This window comes from Tursiops truncatus, chromosome 14, assembly GCF_011762595.2.
Source record: "Tursiops truncatus isolate mTurTru1 chromosome 14, mTurTru1.mat.Y, whole genome shotgun sequence".
In the NCBI taxonomy this organism is placed as follows: Eukaryota; Metazoa; Chordata; class Mammalia; order Artiodactyla; family Delphinidae; genus Tursiops; species Tursiops truncatus.
Genome location: NC_047047.1, coordinates 14,126,840 through 14,147,211, shown reverse-complemented (window position 1 = coordinate 14,147,211; position 20,372 = coordinate 14,126,840). Strand labels below are relative to the sequence as shown.

At 40.0% G+C, this 20,372-nt stretch overlaps 1 long non-coding RNA gene across 1 annotated transcript in view; it reads right to left on the bottom strand.

The window, feature by feature from the left end:
• Positions 1-20,372, bottom strand: part of LOC109551032 (uncharacterized) — a 69,050-nt gene that overhangs the window by 3,816 nt on the left and 44,862 nt on the right. The gene's annotated exons all lie outside the window — the stretch shown is intronic.

Here is a 20,372-nt window from a genome sequence, read left to right as displayed (position 1 = left end):
GGGCAGCTAGTCTGGGCCTCACTTTCATAATGGGTCTCAAATTTAGACTCTTGATGTTATTTCCAAATAGGATTATATATACAGTCACAGAGAGGCCCTGAGAGAAATGAAAAAAAAGACATTTATCAGATTTAAATGTGTGGCTTACTGACTGGACTTGCTGCACAATGGAGTCATATTTCATTAAAATTCTGTGAATCACACAATTATATTTTATTGTATCTCTTATGTTAAAGTACTAGTTACAGGTGAACATTTAAAATATACCATAATTTGGTCTTTCTAACCTGGCACGCTTTATTGTGTGATAAAGGATCTCCCTAATTCGAAGCAGGCAGGACTGTCTTTGCTGCTGTTTCTAACCCGAAGAGCCAGAAATCCAGCTCCTGGCCTGCAGGGGCTTTACTGTCCAGCCTGAGTTACCAGCTGATGTCTTCAGCTGCTTCTCAAGTCAATCTGTCTTAGAGTCCGGATTCACCCGGACTCAGAATATTTTTCCTTTAACTCCACCTCCCACTTCAACCTTAAATTACCCTTAAATTAAAAAAAAAATATTCAAAAGAGCTTTACTTTTTAAAATTTAGCTTACTAACTGTGCTTGTGCTCTGTCCTTCAACACTTCCCCAATTTTCTGCTCCTCGGTAAGGAAAGCACGCTTGAAACTGTCAGACTTGAAACCACTGTAAGCCCTGCTGACACACTTTTTCATTTTAGGCAACCTCAAAAGAAGTTTAGGTCTCAGAGCATGAACTTCTCGAAGTCAGCCTGGGCACATGTCACTGGCAGATTTGGTGCTTTCCTAACCTTTTTGGTATAAAGGTAAACAATTCTATTACCAGGAGTAATAGTTTTGTAGGATAGCCTATATGTCAAATGCCAGACCCTTCTAAATGCCTCTAGACACTGTCTCCAGAAAAAAAAATTTATTTTTAATTGTGGTGAAATACATGTAACATAAAATTTACCATCTTAGCCGTTTTTAAAGTGTACACTTCCGTAGTGTTAAGTGCATTCACATTGTTATGCAACTAATTTCCAGAACTCTTTTCATCTTGCAAAACTGAAATTCAGTACCCATTGAACAACAGCTCCCCTTTCTCCCCTCCCCCCAGTCCCTGGCAACCACCATTCTTCTCTGTCTCTATGAATTTGACTACTCCAGGAACCTCATATACATGGAATCATACATTTGTGTAACGGGCTTATATCACTTAGCATAATGTCTTCAGGATTCATCCATGTTGTAGCATGTGTCAGAATTTCCCTCCATTGTAAGGTTGAGTAATATTCCATTGCAGGCATGAACACATCATATTTTGTTTATCCATCAGCGGACACTTGGGTTGCTTCCATCTTTTGACTCTTGTGAACAATGCTGCTATGAACATGGATGCACAGATATCTTTTCAAGACTCTGCTTTCAATTCTTTTGGATATATACCCAGAAGTGGAATTGCTGTATCATATGCTAATTCTATTTTAAATAATTTGAGGAACCACATACTGCTTTTTATAGTGGATGCACTATTTTATATTCCCATCAACAGCGTACAGGGATTCCAATTTCTCCACACCCTCAACGACACTTACTTTGTTTTGTTTTATTTCATTTTAATATTTATTTATTTATTTATTTTTGGCCATACTGCGAGGCATGTGGGATCTTAGTTCCCTGACCAGAGATCAAACGTGGGATCTTGGCAGTGAAAGTGCGGAGCCCTAACCACTGGACCACCAGGGAATTCCTGTTTTGTTTTGTTTTAATAGTAGCCATCCTAATGGCTATGAAGTGGTATCTCACTGTGGTTTTGGTCTGCATTTCCCTAATCACATCCCCAGTGATATTGAGCATCTTTTCATGTGTTTATTGGTCATTTGTATATCGCCTTTGAAGAAATGGTTTATTCAAGTCCTAGGTCCATTTTTAAATTTTTATTTATTTTTATTTTTTTTTTTTTGAGGTATGCGGGCCTCTCACTGTTGTGGCCTCTCCCGTTGCGGAGCACAGGCTCCGGACGCGCAGGCTCAGCGGCCATGGCTCACGGGCCCAGCCGCTCCGCGGCATGTGGGATCTTCCCGGACCGGGGCACGAACCCGCGTCCGCTGCATCGGCAGGCGGACTCTCAACCACTGCGCCACCAGGGAAGCCCCCTAGGTCCATTTTTTAATGGAGTTGTTGGTTCTACTTTTTTCTCAAATTGTCGGTTTTTTTTTTAAATTTTTGAATTGAATTTTATTTATTTTTTTATACAGCAGGTTCTTATTAGTCATCAATTTTATACACATCAGAGTATACATGTCAATCCCAATCGCCCAATTCATCACACCACCACCCCACCCCCCGCTGCTTTCCCCGCTTGGTGTCCATACGTTTGTTCTCTACATCTGTGTCTCATTTTCAGCCCTGCAAACTGGTTCATCTGTACCCTTTTTCTAGGTTCCACATATATGCGTTAATAAACGGTATTTGTTTTTCTATTTCTGACTTACTTCACTCTGTATGACAGTCTCCAGATCCATCCACGTCGCTACAAACGACCCAATTTTGTTCCTTTTTATGACTACTATTCCATTGTACATATGTACCACAACTTCTTTATCCATTCGTCTGTCGATGGGCACTTAGGTTACTTCCATGACCCGGCTATTGTAAATAGTGCTGCAATGAACATTGGGGTGCATGTGTCTTTTTGAATTATGGTTTTCTCTGGGTATATGCCCAGTAGTGGGATTGCTGGATCATATGGTAATTCTATTTTTAGTTTTTTAAGGAACCTCCATACTGTTCTCCATAGTGGTTGTATCAATTTACATTCCCACCAACAGTGAAAGAGGGTTCCCTTTTCTCCACACCCTCTCCAGCATTTGTTGTGTGTAGATTTTCTGATGATGCCCTTTCTAACTGGTGTGAGGTGATATCTCATTGTAGTTTTGATTTGCATTTCTCTAATAGTTAGTGATGTTGAGCAGCTTTTCACGTGCTTCTTGGCCATCTGTATGTCTTCTTTGGAGAAATATCTATTTGGGTCTTCTGCCCATTTTTGGATTGGGTTGTTTGTTTTTTTAATATTGAGCTGCATGAGCTGTTTATATATTTTGGAGATTAATCCTTTGTCCATTGATTCATTTGCAAATGTTTTCTCCCATTCTGAGGGTTGTCTTTTCGTCTTGTTTATGGTTTCCTTTGCTGTGCAAAAGCTTTGAAGTTTCATTAGGCCCCATTTGTTTATTTTTGTTTTTATTTCCATTACTCTAGGAGGTGGATCAAAAAAGATCTTGCTGTGATTTATGTCAGAGAGTGTTCTTCCTATGTTTTCCTCTAAGAGTTTTATAGTGTCCAGTCTTACATTTAGGTCTCTAATCCATTTTCAGTTTATTTTTGTGTGTGGTGTTAGGGAGTGTTCTAATTTCATTCTTTTACATGTAGCTGTCCAGTTTTCCCAGCACCACTTATTGAAGAGACTGTCTTTTCTCCATTGTATATCCTTGCCTCCTTTGTCATAGATTACTTGACCATATGTGCGTGGGCTTATTTCTGGGCTTTCTATCTTGTTCCATTGATTTATGTTTCTGTGTTTGTGCCAGTACCATATTGTCTTGATTACTGTAGCTTTATAGTATAGCCTGAAGTCAGGGAGCCTGATTCCCCCAGCTCTGTTTTTCTCCCTCAAGACTGCTTTGGCTATTTGGGGTCTTTTGTGTCTCCATACAAATTTTAAGATTTTTTTGTTCTAGTTCCATAAAAAATGCCATTGGTAATTTGATAGAGATTGCACTGAATCTGTACATTGCTTTGGGTAGCATAGTCATTTTCACAATAGCGATTCTTCCAATCCTAGAACATGGTATATCTCCCCATCTGTTGGTATTATCTATAATTTCTTTCATCAGTGTCTTATAGTTTTCTGCATACAGGTCTTTTTGTCTCCCTAGGTAGGTTTATTCCCAGGTATTTTATTCTTTTTGTTGCAATGGTAAATGGGAGTGTTTCCTTAATTTCTCTTTCAGATTTCTCATCATTAGTGTACAGGAATGCAAGAGATTTCTGTACATTAATTTTGTATCCTGCAACTTTACCAGATTCATTGATTAGCTCTAGTAGTTTTCTGGTAGCATCTTTAGGATTCTCTATGTCTAGTATCATGTCATCTGCAAACAATGACAGTTTTACTTCTTCTTTTCCAATTTGTATTCCTTTTATTTCTTTTTCTTCTCTGATTGCCGTGGCTAGGACTTCCAAAACTATGTTGAATAATAGTGGCGAGAGTGGACATCCTTGTCTTGTTCCTGATCTTAGAGGAAATGCTTTCAGTTTTTCACCATTGAGAATGATGTTTGCTGTGGGTTTGTCATATATGACAAACCTTCATTATGTTGAGGTAGGTTCCCTCTATGCCCACTTTCCGGAGAGTTTTTATCATAAATCGGTGTTGAATTTTGTCAAAAGCTTTTTCTGCATCTATTGAGATGATCATATGGTTTTTCTTCTTCAATTTGTTAATATGGTGTATCACATGGATTGATTTGTGTATATTGAAGAATCCTTGCATCCCTGGGATAAATCCCACCTGATCATGGTGTATGATCCTTTTAATGTGTTGTTGGACTCTGTTTGCTGGTATTTTGTTGAGGATTTTTGCATCTATATTCAACAGTGGTATTGGTCTGTAATTTTCTTTTTTGTAGTGTCTTTGGCTTTGGTATCAGGGTTATGGTGGCCTCATAGAATGAGTTTGGAAGTGTTCCTTCCTCCACAATTTTTTGGAAGAGTTTGAGAAGGATAGGTGTTAGCTCTTATCTAAATGTTTGATAGAATTCACCCGTGAAGACATCTGGTCCTGGACTTTTGTTTGTTGGAAGTTGTTTTTTTTTTTTTTTTTTTTTGCAGTACGCAGGCCTCTCACTGTTGTGGCCTCTCCCGTTGCGGAGCACAGGCTCCGGATGCACAGGCTCAGCAGCCATGGCTCACGGGCCCAGCCGCTCCGCGGCACATGGGATCTTCCCAGACTGGGGCACGAACCCGTGTCCCCTGCATTGGCAGGCGGACTCTCAACCACTGCGCCACCAGGGAAGCCCTTGTTGGAAGATTTTTAATCACAGTTTCAATTTCATTACCTGTGATTGGTCTGTTCATATTTTCTATTTCTTCCTGGTTCAGACTTGGAAGGTTATACCTTTGTAAGAATTTGTCCATTTCTTCCAGGCTGTCCATTTTATTGGCATAGAGTTGGTTGTAGTAGTCTCTTAGGATGCTTTGTATTTCTGCAGTGTCTGTTGTAACTTCTTTTTCATTTCTAATTTTATCGATTTGTGTCCTCTCCCTCTTTTTCTTGATGAGTCTGGCTAATGGTTTATCAATTTTGTTTATCTTCTCATAGAAACAGCTTTTAGTTTTATTCATCTTTGCTATCGTTTCCTTTATTTTTTTTGATTTATTTCTGATCTGATCTTTATGATTTCTTTCCTTCTGCTAACTTTGGGGTTATTTTGTTCTTCTTTCTCTGATTGCTTTAGGTGTAAGGTTAGGTTGTTTATTTGAGATGTTTCTTGTTTCTTAAGGTAGGATTGTATTGCTGTAAACCTCCCTCTTACAACTGCTTTTGCTGCATCTCATAGGTTTTGGGTCATCGTGTGTTCATTGTCATTTACATCTAGGTATTTTTAAATTTCCTCTTTGATTTCCTCAGTGATCTCTTGGTTATTAAGTAGTGCATTGTTTAGCCTCCATGTGTTTGTATTTTTTACAGATTTTTTTCCTGTAATTGATATCTAGTCTCATAGCATTGTGGTCGGAAAAGATACTTGATACGATTTTAATTTTCTTGAAGTTACCAAGGCTTGATTTGTGATCCAAGATATGATCTGTCCTGGAGAGTGTTCCATGAGCACTTGAGAAGGAAGTGTATTCTTTTGTTTTTGGATGGAATGTCCTATAAATATCAATTAAGTCCATCTTGTTTTATGTATCATTTAAAGTTTGTGTTTTCTTATTTATTTTCATTTTGGATGATCTATCCATTGGTGAAAGTGGGGTATTAAAGTCCCCTACTATGTTTGTGTTACTGTCATTTCCCCTTTTATGGCTGTTAGCATTTGCCTTATATATTGAGGTGCTCCTATGTTGGGTGCATAAATATTTACAGTTGTATCTTCTTGGATTGATTCCTTGATCATTATTAGTGTCCTTCTTTGTCTCTTGTAATAGTCTTTGTTTTAAAGTCTATTTTATCTGCTATGAGTATTGCAACTCCACCTTTCTTTTGATTTCCATTTGCATGGAATATCTTTTGCCATTCCCTCACTTTCAGTCTGAATGTGTCCCTAGGTCTGAAGTGGGTCTCTTGTAGACAGCATATATATGGGTCTTGTTTTTGTATCCATTCAGCAAGCCTGTGTCTTTTGGTTGGAGCATTTAATCCATTCACGTTTAGGGTAATTATCGGCATGTATGTTCCTATGATCATTTTCTTAATTGTTTGGGGTTTGTTTTCGTAGGTCCTTTTCTTCTCTTGTGTTTCCCACTTAGAGAAGTCCCTTTAGCATTTGTTGTAGAGCTGGTTTGGTGGTGCTGAATTCTCTTAGCTTTTGCCTGTCTGTAAAGCTTTTGATTTCTCCATCAAATCTGAATGAGATCCTTGCTGGGTAGAGTAATCTTGGTTGCAGATTCTTCCCTTTCATCACTTTCAGTATATCATGCCATTCCATTCTGGCTTGTAGAGTTTCTGCTGAGAAATCAGCTGTTAACCTTATGGGAGTTCCCTTGTATGCTCTTTGTTGTTTTTCCCTTGCTGCTTTTCATAATTTTTCTTTGTCTTTAATTTTTGCCAATTTGATTACAACATGTCTTGGCGTGTTTCTCCTTGGGTTTATCCTGTATGCGACTCTCTGTGCTTCCTGGACTTGGATGGCTATTTTCTTCCCATGTTAGGGAAGTTTTCAACTATAATCTCTTCAAATATTTTCTCAGGTCCTTTCTCTCTCTCTTCTCCTTCTGGGACCCCTATAATGCAAATGTTGTTGCGTTTAATGTTGTCCCAGATGTCTCTTAGGCTGTCTTCATTCTTTTTTTTTTGCAGTACACAGGCCTCTCACTGCTGTGGCCTCTCCCGCTGCAGAGCACAGGCTCCGGATGCGCAGGTCCAGCGGCCATGGCTCGTGGGTCCAACCACTCCGCAGCATGTGGGATCCTCCCAGACCGGGGCACGAACCCATGTACCCTGAATCGGCAGGCGAACTCTCAACCACTGCGCCACCAGGGAAGCCCTGTCTTCATTCTTTTCATTCTTTTCTCTTTTTCTGTTCCACAGCAGTGAATTCCTTCCAGGTCATTTATCCGTTATTCTGCCTCAGTTATTCTGCTATTGATTCCTTCTAGTGTAGTTTTCATTTCAGTTATTGTATTGTTCATATCTGTTTGTTTGTTCTTTAATTTTTCTAGGTCTTTGTTAAACATTTCTTGCATCTTCTCAATCTTTGCCTCCATTCTTTTTCCGAGGTCCTGGACCATCTTCACTATCATTATTCTGAATTCTTTTTCTGGAAGGTTGCCTATCTCCACTTCATTTAGTTGTTTTTCTGGGGTTTTATCTTGTTCCTTCATGTGGTACATAGCCCTCTGCCTTTTCATCTTGTCTGTCTTTCTGTGAATGTGGTTTTTGTTCCACAGACTGCAAGATTATCGTTCTTCTTGCTTCTCTGTAGTTCTTTATATACTGGATATCAACCCTTTATCAGATATCTGATTTGCAAATATTTTCTCCCATTCCATGGGTTGCTTTTTCATTCTGTTGACTGTGTCTTTAATAAACAGAAATTTTAAATGTTGGTGTAGTCTAATTTATATATACTTTACTTTTGTTGTCTGTGTATTTGCTGTTACATCTAAGCAATCGTTATCAAATCCAACACCATGAAGCTTTTACCCTATGTTTTCTTCTAAGAGTCTTATAGTTTCAGCTTTTACATTTAGGTCTTTCATCCATTTTCAGTTAATTATTTTAATATCATATAAGGTAAGGCTCTTTTGTTTTAAAAGCAAACTTTTTTTTCCTGATTATAAACTTCATGTTCATTGTAGAAAACTTAGAAAAGCATAAGCAAAATAAAAAACATCCCTAGTCAGTGATGTGCTGATAAAACTGCTTGATTTACAGTGTTTGCCAATTTCTGTGGTATAAATACTCCCACCATGGTCAATTTCAACCAACTTCAAAATGCAGAGTAGGAAAGAGATATGCACAACTGGCTGTCACACCACTGCCACTACTCCACCACCTGGCCATAGCCATAGCTCGAGTACATGGGAGTCACTCATAGCTATACAGTGGCCTTACCCACTTTCATTGCAGCTGGGAGTTCATGTGACCTAATGACTTAGTGCTGGCCAATGAGATTGAGAGGAAGCCTTTTTAGGGGAATTTGGGAAAAATTCTCTGATAAATTTAAGAAGCATGCTAATGAGGCCCTTCTCTGCCTCCCCTTTGTTCCCTTGTTTCCTGCCTTTGGATATGATATCTTATGTGATGCTTGGAGCTAATGGAGCCCCGTTGTGACTATGAGGAGAAGACCATGACAATTTTAGAGATACCAACTCAGCACCTGGACTTTGTGGAACTACTGAAGTAAATCTTGGAAATGTCCATGTTCAGATTTCTTGTATAAATAACAGATATTTTTTCTGGTTAAGCCAGGAATAAGCATCCTCTTTGAGGGCCAGATAATAAGTATTTTAAGCTTTGCAGCCCATACATTGTCTCTCACAACAACTCAACTTGACTGTTATAGCATGAACACGGTGATAGACAACATGTAAAGGAATGAGCATGGATGTGTTCCAATAAGACTTTATTAGGGACACTGAAATTTGGATTTCATAAAATCTTAACATGTCACAAAGTCTTACTCTTCTTTTGACTTTTGCTCAATAATTTAAAAATTTAAAAACCATTCTTAGCTCTTGCACTCTACAAAAATAGGTGAAGTCTAGATTTGGCCTGCAGACCATAGTTTGCTCACCCCTGGGTTAAGCCCCACTAGTTGGGTATTCTGTTACTGCAACTAAAAGCAGTCCTAGTCCTAGTTTTTTTTTTTTAATTTATTTTTGGCTGTGTTGGGTTTTCATTGCTGCCCACGGGCTTTCTCTAGTTGCGGCGAGCGGGGGCTACTCTTCTTTGCGGTGTGTGGGCTTCTCATTGCGGTGGCTTCTCTTATTGTGGAGCATGGGCTCCGGTAGCTGCGGCTCAAGGGTTCTAGAGTGCAGGCTCAGTAGTTGTGGTGCACGGGCTTAGTTGCTCCTCGGCATGTGGGATCTTCCCAGACCAGGGCTTGACCCCGTGTCCCCTGCATTGGCTGTCGGATTCTTAACCACTGCACCACCAGGGAAGCCCCCTAGCCCTAGTTTTTAAAGGACTGTCCTTAAACACACATGTAGTGAGCCTCGTCCACTTTTAATCACAGAGGAGTCAGAGATGCGGAGCTGGTTTCCCCCTTAGTTGGTTTTCCCTAACGTTAATCAACACACACCAAAAACACATTGAACATGTTGAGACCGGGATAACATAATTTGGAGCATAAACTGGGACTGGGATATGCATGAGTGTCTCTGGCAGCTCATTTGCCTGAGTGATTGAGCAGACTTCTGGGAAAACTCTCATCCCAAAATACCACTAAGTTACTAACTCATGACCATCTTGGCCCACTAAAAAAAAACTCTGGTCAAGGGAGGAGAGGGGCACAGTGTGTCTCAGACTAGAAATACAAAAATAGAAAAAACTTTTTATTTTTCAAATTTGTGTGGCCATAAGTAGCTTTAGGGCCCTCCAGTGAACATCACACAGTAGGGATGAACTAGGTTTTTCCTCATCCTGCAATAGAACATTCTGCTGTGTTAGCATCACAAAGCGCCAGCATCTCCCAGAGCCTAGTGGTCCCAGAAGATACCTGGTGGGGGACGCAGGACAGTCCTCATGCCAGAGAGGAGCCCGTGGATTCCCAAGTCTTTGTGAGCCACCCGGAAAGACTTCCGGAAAGTCTTGATGACCACTTTGCAGGGACTGGTGTTGCACAGCTAGTGTGTAAGAGAGAACCAAGTTCGGGCACAAGGGGTGGGGGACAAATAATGCATCTTGGCCTTCTTACTCAAGTCAGTGTTTCTCCCTTGGCCTTCCTTTTCAGGGCCCTCTCAGAGACCTCCCCAGTGTCCCTCTGCCTGCTGCAGCTTGTGTGCATAAACTAACTTCTCCCTCATCGAATCCAGCAGCAGCAGAGAATCACAAGTTTCCTGTGGACACTCAGCTCCTACCTCAGGAGATGTGAGGGGCTTTTTCTCTCCTGTCCTCTCCCTCTGACTTCTGCCTTCATGACTGACCAACAAGATGGGGGAAATAGAAAGATCCCCAGATTTCAACCTGTTATTTTCTATCTGTAAGTAGAGCCTAAAGAACTATGTGTCTCGAGCCCCTTTCTTAGGGACTCTCCTTGCCCATCTCCATAACTGTGGGAGTTGCCATGTTACTAAAACATGACTGCCTCCTGCCACATTATTGGTCCTGGTTGGGACAAGGGTCTACTCCCAGGCCAATCGTGGTGCTCTGCTCTCCTTGGCAAAATTAGTTGGTCTAGAAGGGGCACCTGACTGATGCTTAGTTCCCCAGGGTTTCTGAGATAAGGTTTGAGAGAATCAAATGTATTTCTTTACATAAATTTAAAACAACCAAAAGTCGGCAGAAATCAATTAATATTTCCCTCCTGAAATCCACTAAAACGGCAGTGGAGGAATTTGTAAAATGGTATGAAGGAACAAGGACACAGGGAACATGAAAGGAGACATAGCAACAGAATTTTGGAAGCTGGAGAGCAGATGGTTGAATGATAACTGAATCAGAAGACCTGAGAAAGCTGAGTCCCAAACTGGCTGTGGGAAAAGCCAAGAGACAATCCCCAAAAAGCCTGAGATTGGAGGCGCCAGGTACCACTCACTCAAAGTAAGGTGGTCTTAAAAGTGGTCTTAAAAACGGGAGGACTGATTAAATGTCTATTGAAGAAGCAATCAGACCACCAACCCCCCCACCCCACCCCCCAACAGTCCTTAGTGAGTTCCCGTCCCTCCTCCTACCCCAGCAGAAGATACTAAGACTTCCACTAGGAAAGGGTAAAACAGGTTTTCTGGACTGGGAGACCTCAGTCACTGTTGAGGACATAGGTGTCACATGGGAGACAGGAGGTTTAAGGAGGGACATTCTACATACTAAATGAGGAGACCATCTCTCTTCCACCATTTTTCTTTTTTCTTTTGGCCTGGCCATGCAGCATGTGGGATCTTAGTTCCCTGACCAGGATAGAACCCACGTCCCCTGCAGTGGAAGCGCAGAGTCTTAACCACTGGACCGCCAGGGAAGCCCCTCTCCCCAATTTTGCAACGAGAGCTGGCAGTCAGACTTATTCCCTCTGGGCAAGAGACTGGGAGAAACTTTTCTGGGAAATCTGAGCAAGCCAAGAAAGACCTATGGGTACTGTGAGAGGTTTCCCAATGAATCGGCCTCACCAGATCACTCTACAGTGAAGTCACCAGTTGACCTGTCCCCGCTATTACGCACATGAGGCTTCCAGTTAGCTTCTCTGTGCCCCACTCTTAAATATGTGTGCAATCAAGACATCCCCAGGATGATGGCCGAGTGAGGCCCCAAGACCATCCTATACAGCAGGCTGAAAGAGCAGCCAGCCCATACAGACTGGATCAAGTCAAAGGCACTAGGAGAAATTTCTTCAAGAGGATGAAACTGATGGAACACGCATTACATATGGACACACTGGGAGATTTATACCACGCTGGTAGGAGTCGGGAGTTTGGGATTGAATTAGCAATAACTACACTGAAAACCAAGCAAATGAAAAACAAGGCATTTAGTAACTCTGGGGATAATAGAATTGTGCAGTAAAGGGAACCTATTCTGTTGGGATGATTGAGAGGGTAGGGTGAAGGGGGGAAGGGTGGCAGTCAGTTCTCACCCTCCGTAGTGAGAAGTCAATACACAGTGCCTAGAACTCTTTCATGGGTTCCAAGAGCAACACCAATCGATTCTATTGAATTCTCTGCTTTTGCTTAAGGTCGTCAGAGTTCTCTTCTATTGCTTGAAACTGAAAAAATCATAGCTAAACTGTTAGCCATGTGACCTCTGGCTAGTCACTTCCCATCATTGGGTCTCAAGCTCCCCATTCCTATAACAAGCTCCTCTTCTTGGATTTGTACACTTTTTAACAGTCAACTTTAGGGACTTCCCTGGTGGTCCAGTGGGTAAGACTCTGAGCTCCCAATGCAAGGGGCCCAGGCTCGATCCCTGGTCAGGGAACCAGATCCTGCATGCATGCCACAACCAAGAAGCCCGCATGCCGCAACTAAAAGGTCTCGTGTGCCACAACAAAGATCCTGCGTGCCACAACTAGGACTCGGAGCAACCTAAATAAATGAATAAATATTAAAAACAAACAAACAGTCAACTTCCTTCACGTCCTCTCTCCCCTGCTCAGCCTTCCTACCAGTATCTGTCACACCCATTTACCAAAACTAAATTTCCTTTGGGGGTGAGTGCCCTAGTCTATATTGTATCACAGTGAAAGATGTTGGGAAACAATGAATGGAGGGAACCTGCCAGGAAATTCCTGGGGGAGGGGCTGGGGGAGAAAGGAACTTGGAGTTTCTTGTATTTAGGTGTGATTCTACTGCTCCCTGATCTTGTTTTTTGTTTGTTTGTTTTGTTTTGGTGGTTCCACATGCCTAGCGGGATCTTAGTTCCCCGACCAGGGATTGAACCCAGGCCACGGCAGTGAAAGCGAGGAGTCCTAACCTCTGGACTGCCAGGGAATTCCCCTGCTCCCCCATCTTGGACTTTCAGCTTGAATTGTCCACACTTCAAATTGCAAGTTGATTTATTTATAAGTTTTATCTCACCTACATCTTAGACAAATTGGAATCAAATTTACAAAATTAATAAAATATAGGCAAAGACAATTAAAAACTACAGACCAAAACTCAAGTAAAAAGGTCAGAGAAATGACTGTTTCAAAGGACCGGTGATGATGGGAGGAGCTTCAAGATGGCAGAAGAGTAAGACGCGGAGATCACCTTCCTCCGCACAGATACATCAGAAATACAAAGGACCTGTGATGATAAATTGATGGAATGAAGTGCTAAATTTTGTTCCAAGTTTGTTGGGACAAAATAGAAATCACATAATTTTGGAGTTACTCCATATTCGAAAAATATTTATTCACTACTGATCATTCTGGATTATATTTGGCTGCATGTAACAGAAAAAAAGCTAATAACAGTATTTTTTTTTTTTTTTTGAGGGTAAAGGAAGTCTGAAGTTGGGAAACCAGGGTTAGTCTGGCGCCTTTCTGGTCATCAAGGGCCCAAGATCCCTTATTGTTCAATACGGCCGTTCAAGCTACAGCTACCACATTCCAGGTAGAAGTAAAGATGAAAAGAAGGGTATTTCCTTTCTATTTTAAGGAGACTTCCAGGAAACGTCATCTAATACTTCCACTTACATTTTAATGTGCTGAACTTAATGACGTGAACACACCCAGCTACAAAGGAATATGGGAGTGTTTCAGCTGGATCGTGAAGGAATGCTGAGGTAGGCACCTTGCAATTTCTGCTACAAACACTCATTATGTGGAAGGTGCTTCTGGCCCAAAGAACTAAAGATGAAGACGATGCAGTCCTTGTCCTTAAGGAACTCACAGATTTGGGGAAGACCCTAATAATCAACTGGATTATTATACCATTAGAAAAGAACATTTTCTAAAGATGTAAACAAAGAAACGTGGGAAGAGAAATGAGGTAGCAATGAGCTCTGTCTAGAGAGACAGGGAAGATACATAGAGAAGGTAACAGTTGAGCTGGCCCTTAAACAGAATAGAAATACAGAGCAAAGAGAAAGCATTTCGTGTGCAGGAGGGAGGATGCACAAAGAGAAACATTAAAACAGATGGATTCTCTGGGGGGTAATTTGGATTCTTCTTGTATGTCTTTAAAATAGGGTTGTCAGAGTCCTGATAGAAGATTAGGCCAAAATAAGGTGAAAACAGATCCCCCAAACTCCATAGAATGAAGGTTGGTCATTCTGGAGGGAATAGGAAGCCCTGGAGGTTTATAAGCAGGGATATCACGGGATCAGATCCTATGTTCAAAAAAGAACAATGGAATGAGAGAAATAATGAACCAAAAGTGGTGTGTGTGGGGGACATGGGAAGCAAAGTGACCGACTAAGGGGCAAGCTAATTGTTCAAGTGATCTGCATTAAGGGCCTGAACTAGTCAGGAGAGCACATGGGGATGGGAAGGAGGGAATGGTTTAGAGAGACCAAAGTTGACTTATCGCAGGTTGGATGTGGAGAATGAGGAAAAAGCAGAGACAACCAGAGGAGTCTCAGGTGTCTAGTTAACCCCTCAGGAGCTTCTGATTCTCAGTCTCTTCTACCTTCTTTAAAAAACAAGGTGCTACCACATGCCTGGTACTCTTCTCTGTGCTGGGAATTCACAGGTGGGCAAGACTTCCTGCCCTCATGGAACTCATGTCTTGCAGGGAGGGGTACAAATTAACTGAGCAATTTAAATACAGTGTGGGGTTAGGAACAAACATGCATCATGAGGAGGCAACTTTAAGAAGCAGAGTCTAGAGAAAATCATTGATGAATGGCAAACAAACATGGGAATCAGGGTTAGACCTGTCCATTACAGGGTAGTCACCTGGACGCTGGGCTGTACTGAGGGTTCTTTAGAAGATCCAATGCCCAACCCCACCCCCACCCCCACGCCCGGCAGCCAGTCTCTAGGGGCATATATAATAATCTACATCTTTAGTTAGTGCGGACGTTTCCTCCAGGCACCTGAGAGGAAAGTTCAAAGTTCATCTGGCCTGGAATAACTTTCTGTGATAGTGAGGGTGTGGAGAGGGAAAACTTTCTTTCGGAACTGTAGGTGGGAATGTGTAACTAGCTAGGCCTTTCTGGACGGCAACTTGGCAATAAATATAAAACACCTTGGGAATATACATTCCCTTGACCCACTGATTCTTCTAGAAATCTAACTCAAAGAAATAACTTAGGATGTAAGCAAACTGTTTATATTAGCAAAAAATTAGAAATGAACTTCTTGTCTTCCCATAGAGAATTTGCCAAGCAAATTCATCCGGTTGAATTCCATTCAGCCATTAATAGCCAATTATATTTATAATTGAACTAGAATGTACTATTTTAGTATATGGGTTACTTAAATCATGATATGCTTAAGGCAAAGAACAGATTAATGAAGTACATTACAAATATATTTGTGAAATGATACCTTGGAATAGCAACAGACTGACACCCAGAAAACCTCATAATCCGGAAGATCTAATAACTGACATTTTCTAAGTCTGATCTATGCTTGATTATTGAACTTTTACTGTATTATAAAAATTCGAAGCATGCAAAACTTGCAAGAAGAAGAGTAAAACCAAAAAAAATTTGATCCCAATTCCATCACTCAGAGACAATTTGCTACTGACAGTTAGGGACCATCCTTCCAGATGTTTCCGTATACAAACATACGGATAAGAATGAGAATGAGAGCAAGTGTGTGTTTGTTCTTTTGTGTGTAGGTGAGAAACAGAAATAGTTATACGGAGAATGGAAATACCCACGATAGCATCACAAAAAATGGGATCACATTTTTCTTTTAAACAAAGTCTAATGTTTATCAGGAGAAAAAACTTGAAGGAATTCTTGAACTTCAGAAAATATTTCTTGACACCAAGATATACAGCTTCCTAAAAATAGTCCTTTTTCTTAAAAAAGGACAACATTAAGATTTTTGAGTCATTTTTAAAAACAACATTTCAATTTTAGACAATATTGATTGACTTCCAGCCAAGACCACACGAGGAAATCAACACACGTATTTTCTCCCATTTCCTCTCCCCTTGCCTCCTCCTTTTAATTTTTTTGGTTGTATCATTTTCACATAGGAAAGATTAATGATATTTACATCCCATCCTTTTACCACAATTCCCAAAGCTGTCTGATCGGTTCTGTATTTAAGTGGATCTGGTCCTTCTTATTGTTCTTTTACCATGACTTTTCCATTTCTATTTTTGGAGTCAACCCTTCATTTTGTCATCAAGTAGTCTTTTTTTCATATCCGTCTCATGGATTCTTGCATGCTTCAAAGGGCCTGTGTCTTTATACTTAAAGGGCAAATTGGGTAAAAATTCTTGTGTCATTCTTCCTCTCACGTCTTTCGAGACATTGCTCCTTTGTCTTCTGACTTTGAGTGTTGCTTTAGGGGAAGCCTAAGGATACTGATCTTACTCTTTGTACATGACTTGCTTCTTCTACTTGGACACTCTTAAGATACTTTATCTCTGAAATTCAGCAACTTCATCAATATATACCTTAATCAGTGTATTATTTAGGATATAAATTCAGACAGAAACCCAAAATAACAGTGGCTTTAAGACAGACTGTACTTGTTTCTCATTTGATGATATAAACTGATACAGCAGCAATGCTTTAATGAAACTGCCAGGAATTCAGGCTCTTTCTGTTTTGGTGCTCTACCATTCCTAGAGTGTTGTCCTTTCCTTGCCCACATACACCAAGATGAATATTCTAGCCAACAGAAAGGGAAAAAGAGATAAGGGAATATCATTTCCTTTAAGGATATACCCAGAAGTGCAAATATTAATCTTTTGCTCACATCCCATTGGACAGAACTTGGTCATATGACCTGATCTAACTGCAAGGAATACTGGGAAATATAGTCTTAATTCTCGATGACCATTCTACAATTATGGAAGAAGGGAGAATGAATACTGGAGGAAAAACGAGCAATCCTTGTTATGATCCATCTGACTCAGTTTTTTCCTAGGATATGGTCTGTCCTTTTAATCTGTAGATTCAAATCTTTATTTCAGAAAATTTTTCTTCTATAACATCTGTGAATACCTATTCTATTCTATTTATTGTGTTTTCTACCTTAGGAATGTGCGTCTTTTTAATTTTAACCTTTGTATCTATATTTGACTTCTTTGTACATGTCTTCCATTTTAATAATCTTTCCTCTAAATATTTTTACAAGGCTTTTCTCTGTTTCATTTTGTTTTCATTTGTGTTCTCAATTGTATTCATTCAGAAAACCATTTTCAGTTCTATTTATTCCAGTTTATATTGCTCCTAATATATAGTTATCCCTGTGATGTTGCTGGGTTTTTTTTTTTTTTCTTCTTCTTCCTTTCTTTCAAAACTAGGCCAGCCTGCTTTGCATCTCCTTCTGTCTCCTTAGAATCTCTTCCTTGCACTCTTGCATCTTTCCTTGAGCTCTCTTGTCAAACAGAAACCATTTCATCTCCCATTCTTTGAGGTCATGGAGACTTATTCGTTGGACTCTGTTTCCTGAAGTAATCTCCCTTTTTTCCTTTTTTAAAATGTATTTATTTTTAATTGAAGTATAGCTGATTTACAATGTTGTGTTAATTTCCACTGTACAGCAAAGTGACTCAGTTATACACATATATACATTCTTTTTGATATTCTTTCCCATTATGGTTTATCCCAGGATATTGAATATAGTTCCCTGTGTGATACAGTAAGACCTTGTTTTTTATCCATTCTATATATAATAGTTTGCATCTATTGTACTAACCCCAAACTCCCAAGTCCATCCCTTCCCCATCCCTCCTCCCCCTTGGCAAGCACAAGTCTGTTTCCTATGTCTGTGAGTCTGTTTCTATATCGTAGATAGGTTCATTTGTGTCATTTTAGATTCCACATATAAGTTATACCATATGGTATCTGTCTTTCTCTTTCTGACTTATAAGTAATCCCCTTCTGATGTATGTTTTTCGTCTGCTTTTTGCTTCCGTGTCTCTCCTTTGAGGGGATGTGAGGGCCACTTAAGATCTATGAGCAGAGTAAGGGAAGGGGACTGGAGAGGTTCCACCATTCAGGAGACACACTTGATTTTTTTTTTTGGCCCCATTTTTAACATTGTGATATTTATACTGCCAGACAGATTCATGCACAATTTTTCCTTACAAAATGAGATGACAATATACATACTATTCTGCAATCTGTGTTCTTCATGTCATATATCACAAAAATGTTTTTATGGCATTAAATATATTTCTCCCACATTATTTAAGTAGTTACATTGCATTCTAGTGGCATGATATATCATATTTTTTAACCTAACCTCTATTGGTGGACATTTCTATTGTTTCGAGTAATTTACTATTGTAATCAAACTGATGCATAAGTTAAAATCTTTTATTTTGACTCTCTAGGTTTAAAGCTAAAGTTGTGGAGGATTTTATAGGTTCCCACTCTCTCTTTTTTATTAAGATATAATTCACTTGTCATTAAATCTACCCTTTAAAAGTATAACTCTGTACTTCAAGACTGTATAACTCAGTGGTTTTTAGTATATTCACGGAGTTGTGCAACCATCACTATCTATTTTCATCACCCCAAAAAGAAACCCCAAATCAATTAGCAGTCACCCGCATACCTCTGTCCTCCTAGCTCCTGGCAACCTCCAATCTACTTTGTCTCTATAGATATGCCTATTCTGGACATTTCATATAAGTGGAATTATATAATAAGTAGTCCTTTGTAACTGGCTACTTTCACTTAGCATTTCAAACTTCCCCCACATTGTAGCATATATCCTTTTATGGCCAAATAATATTTCATTGTATTAATATACCACATTTAGCTTATCCATTCATCGGCTGATGGACATTTGGGTTGTTTCCACCTTCTGGGTATTATGAAAACATTGCTATGAACATTTGTGTACAAGTTTTTGAGTGGACATATGTTTTTTTTTTTAATTTTTATTAGAGTACAGTTGATTTACAATGTTGTGTTAGTTTCTGTTGTACAGCAAAGTGTATCAGTTATACATATAGCCACTCTTTTTTATTTTATTTTATTTCTATTTTTTGGCCACGCCTTGCAGAATGCGGTATCTTAGTTCCCTAACCAGGGATCGAACCTGCGCCCTCTGCAGTGGAAGCACGGAGTCATAACCACTGGACCACCAGGGAAGTCCTTATACACTCTTTTTGCGATTCTTTTCCCATATAGGTCATTACAGAGTACTGAGAAGAGTTCCCTGTGCTATACCGTAGGTCCTTATTAGTTACCTATTTTATATATAGTAGCGTGTATTTGTCAATCCCAGTCTCCCAATTCATCCCTTCCCTCCCCTGGACATATGTTTTTAATTCTCTTGGGTATACACCTAGTACTGGAATTGCTGGATAATACAATAAGGCTGACTTATTCTTTTTTTTATTTTTGGCTGTGTTGGGTCTTCGTTGCTGCACGTGGGCTTTCTCTAGTTGCAGCGAGCGCGGGCTACTCTTCGTTGTGGTGTGTGGGCTTCTCATTGCAGTGGCCTCTCTTGTTGCGGAGCACAGGCTCTAGGCACGTGGGCTTCAGTAGTTGTGGCACATGGGCTTCAGTAGTTGTGGCTTGCGGGCTCTAGAGCACAGGCTCAGTAGTTGGGGTGCACGGGCTTGCTCTGCGGCATGTGGGATCTTCCCTGACCAGGGCTTGAACCCGTGTCCCTTGCATTGGCAGGCAGATTCTTAACCACTGTGTCACCAGGGAAGCCCTGGAACACGGTTTATCAATAAAAATGAGTGAACTGTAGGTGTGCACAGCAACATAGATGGGTCTCAGAAACATACACTTGAGTGAAAGAAAGTAAGTCACAGAAGAATATATACTCTGTGATTTCAATAAAATGCAAAAACTCCCCCAAATTAAAATACATTGTATGGGAAATACACATGAAAAGTAAAACTCTAAGAGGTACAAACTATTATGTATAAAATAAGTTACAAGGATATATTGTACCACATAGGGAATATAGTGTATAGTTTATAATAACTATAAGTGAAGTATAACCTTTAAAAATTGTGAACCACCATATCATACACCAGTAACTTATATAATATTGTAAAACAACTATACTTCAATTAAAAAAAATAAAAAGACAGGGACTTCCCTGGTGGACCAGTGGTTAAGACTCTGCACTTCCACTGCAGGGGGCATCGGTTCACCCTTGGTCAGGGAACTAAGATCCCGCGTGCCACGTGGCATGGCCAAGAAAAAGAAAAAAGAGAGATAAAAGAGAGTAAACCTCTATCCTCCTCTAAAATCCTATTTTTATGTGTATGTTAAAAAATAAGACTTATGACTAATTTCCTATATTTTTAGTTATTTATGTACTGGTATAATTTATTCTGAAAACTTATAAACTTTCTAAAGACAGAGGCTCCACAAACTATGGCACAAAGTCTTGATATTAGTAAGAGTGCA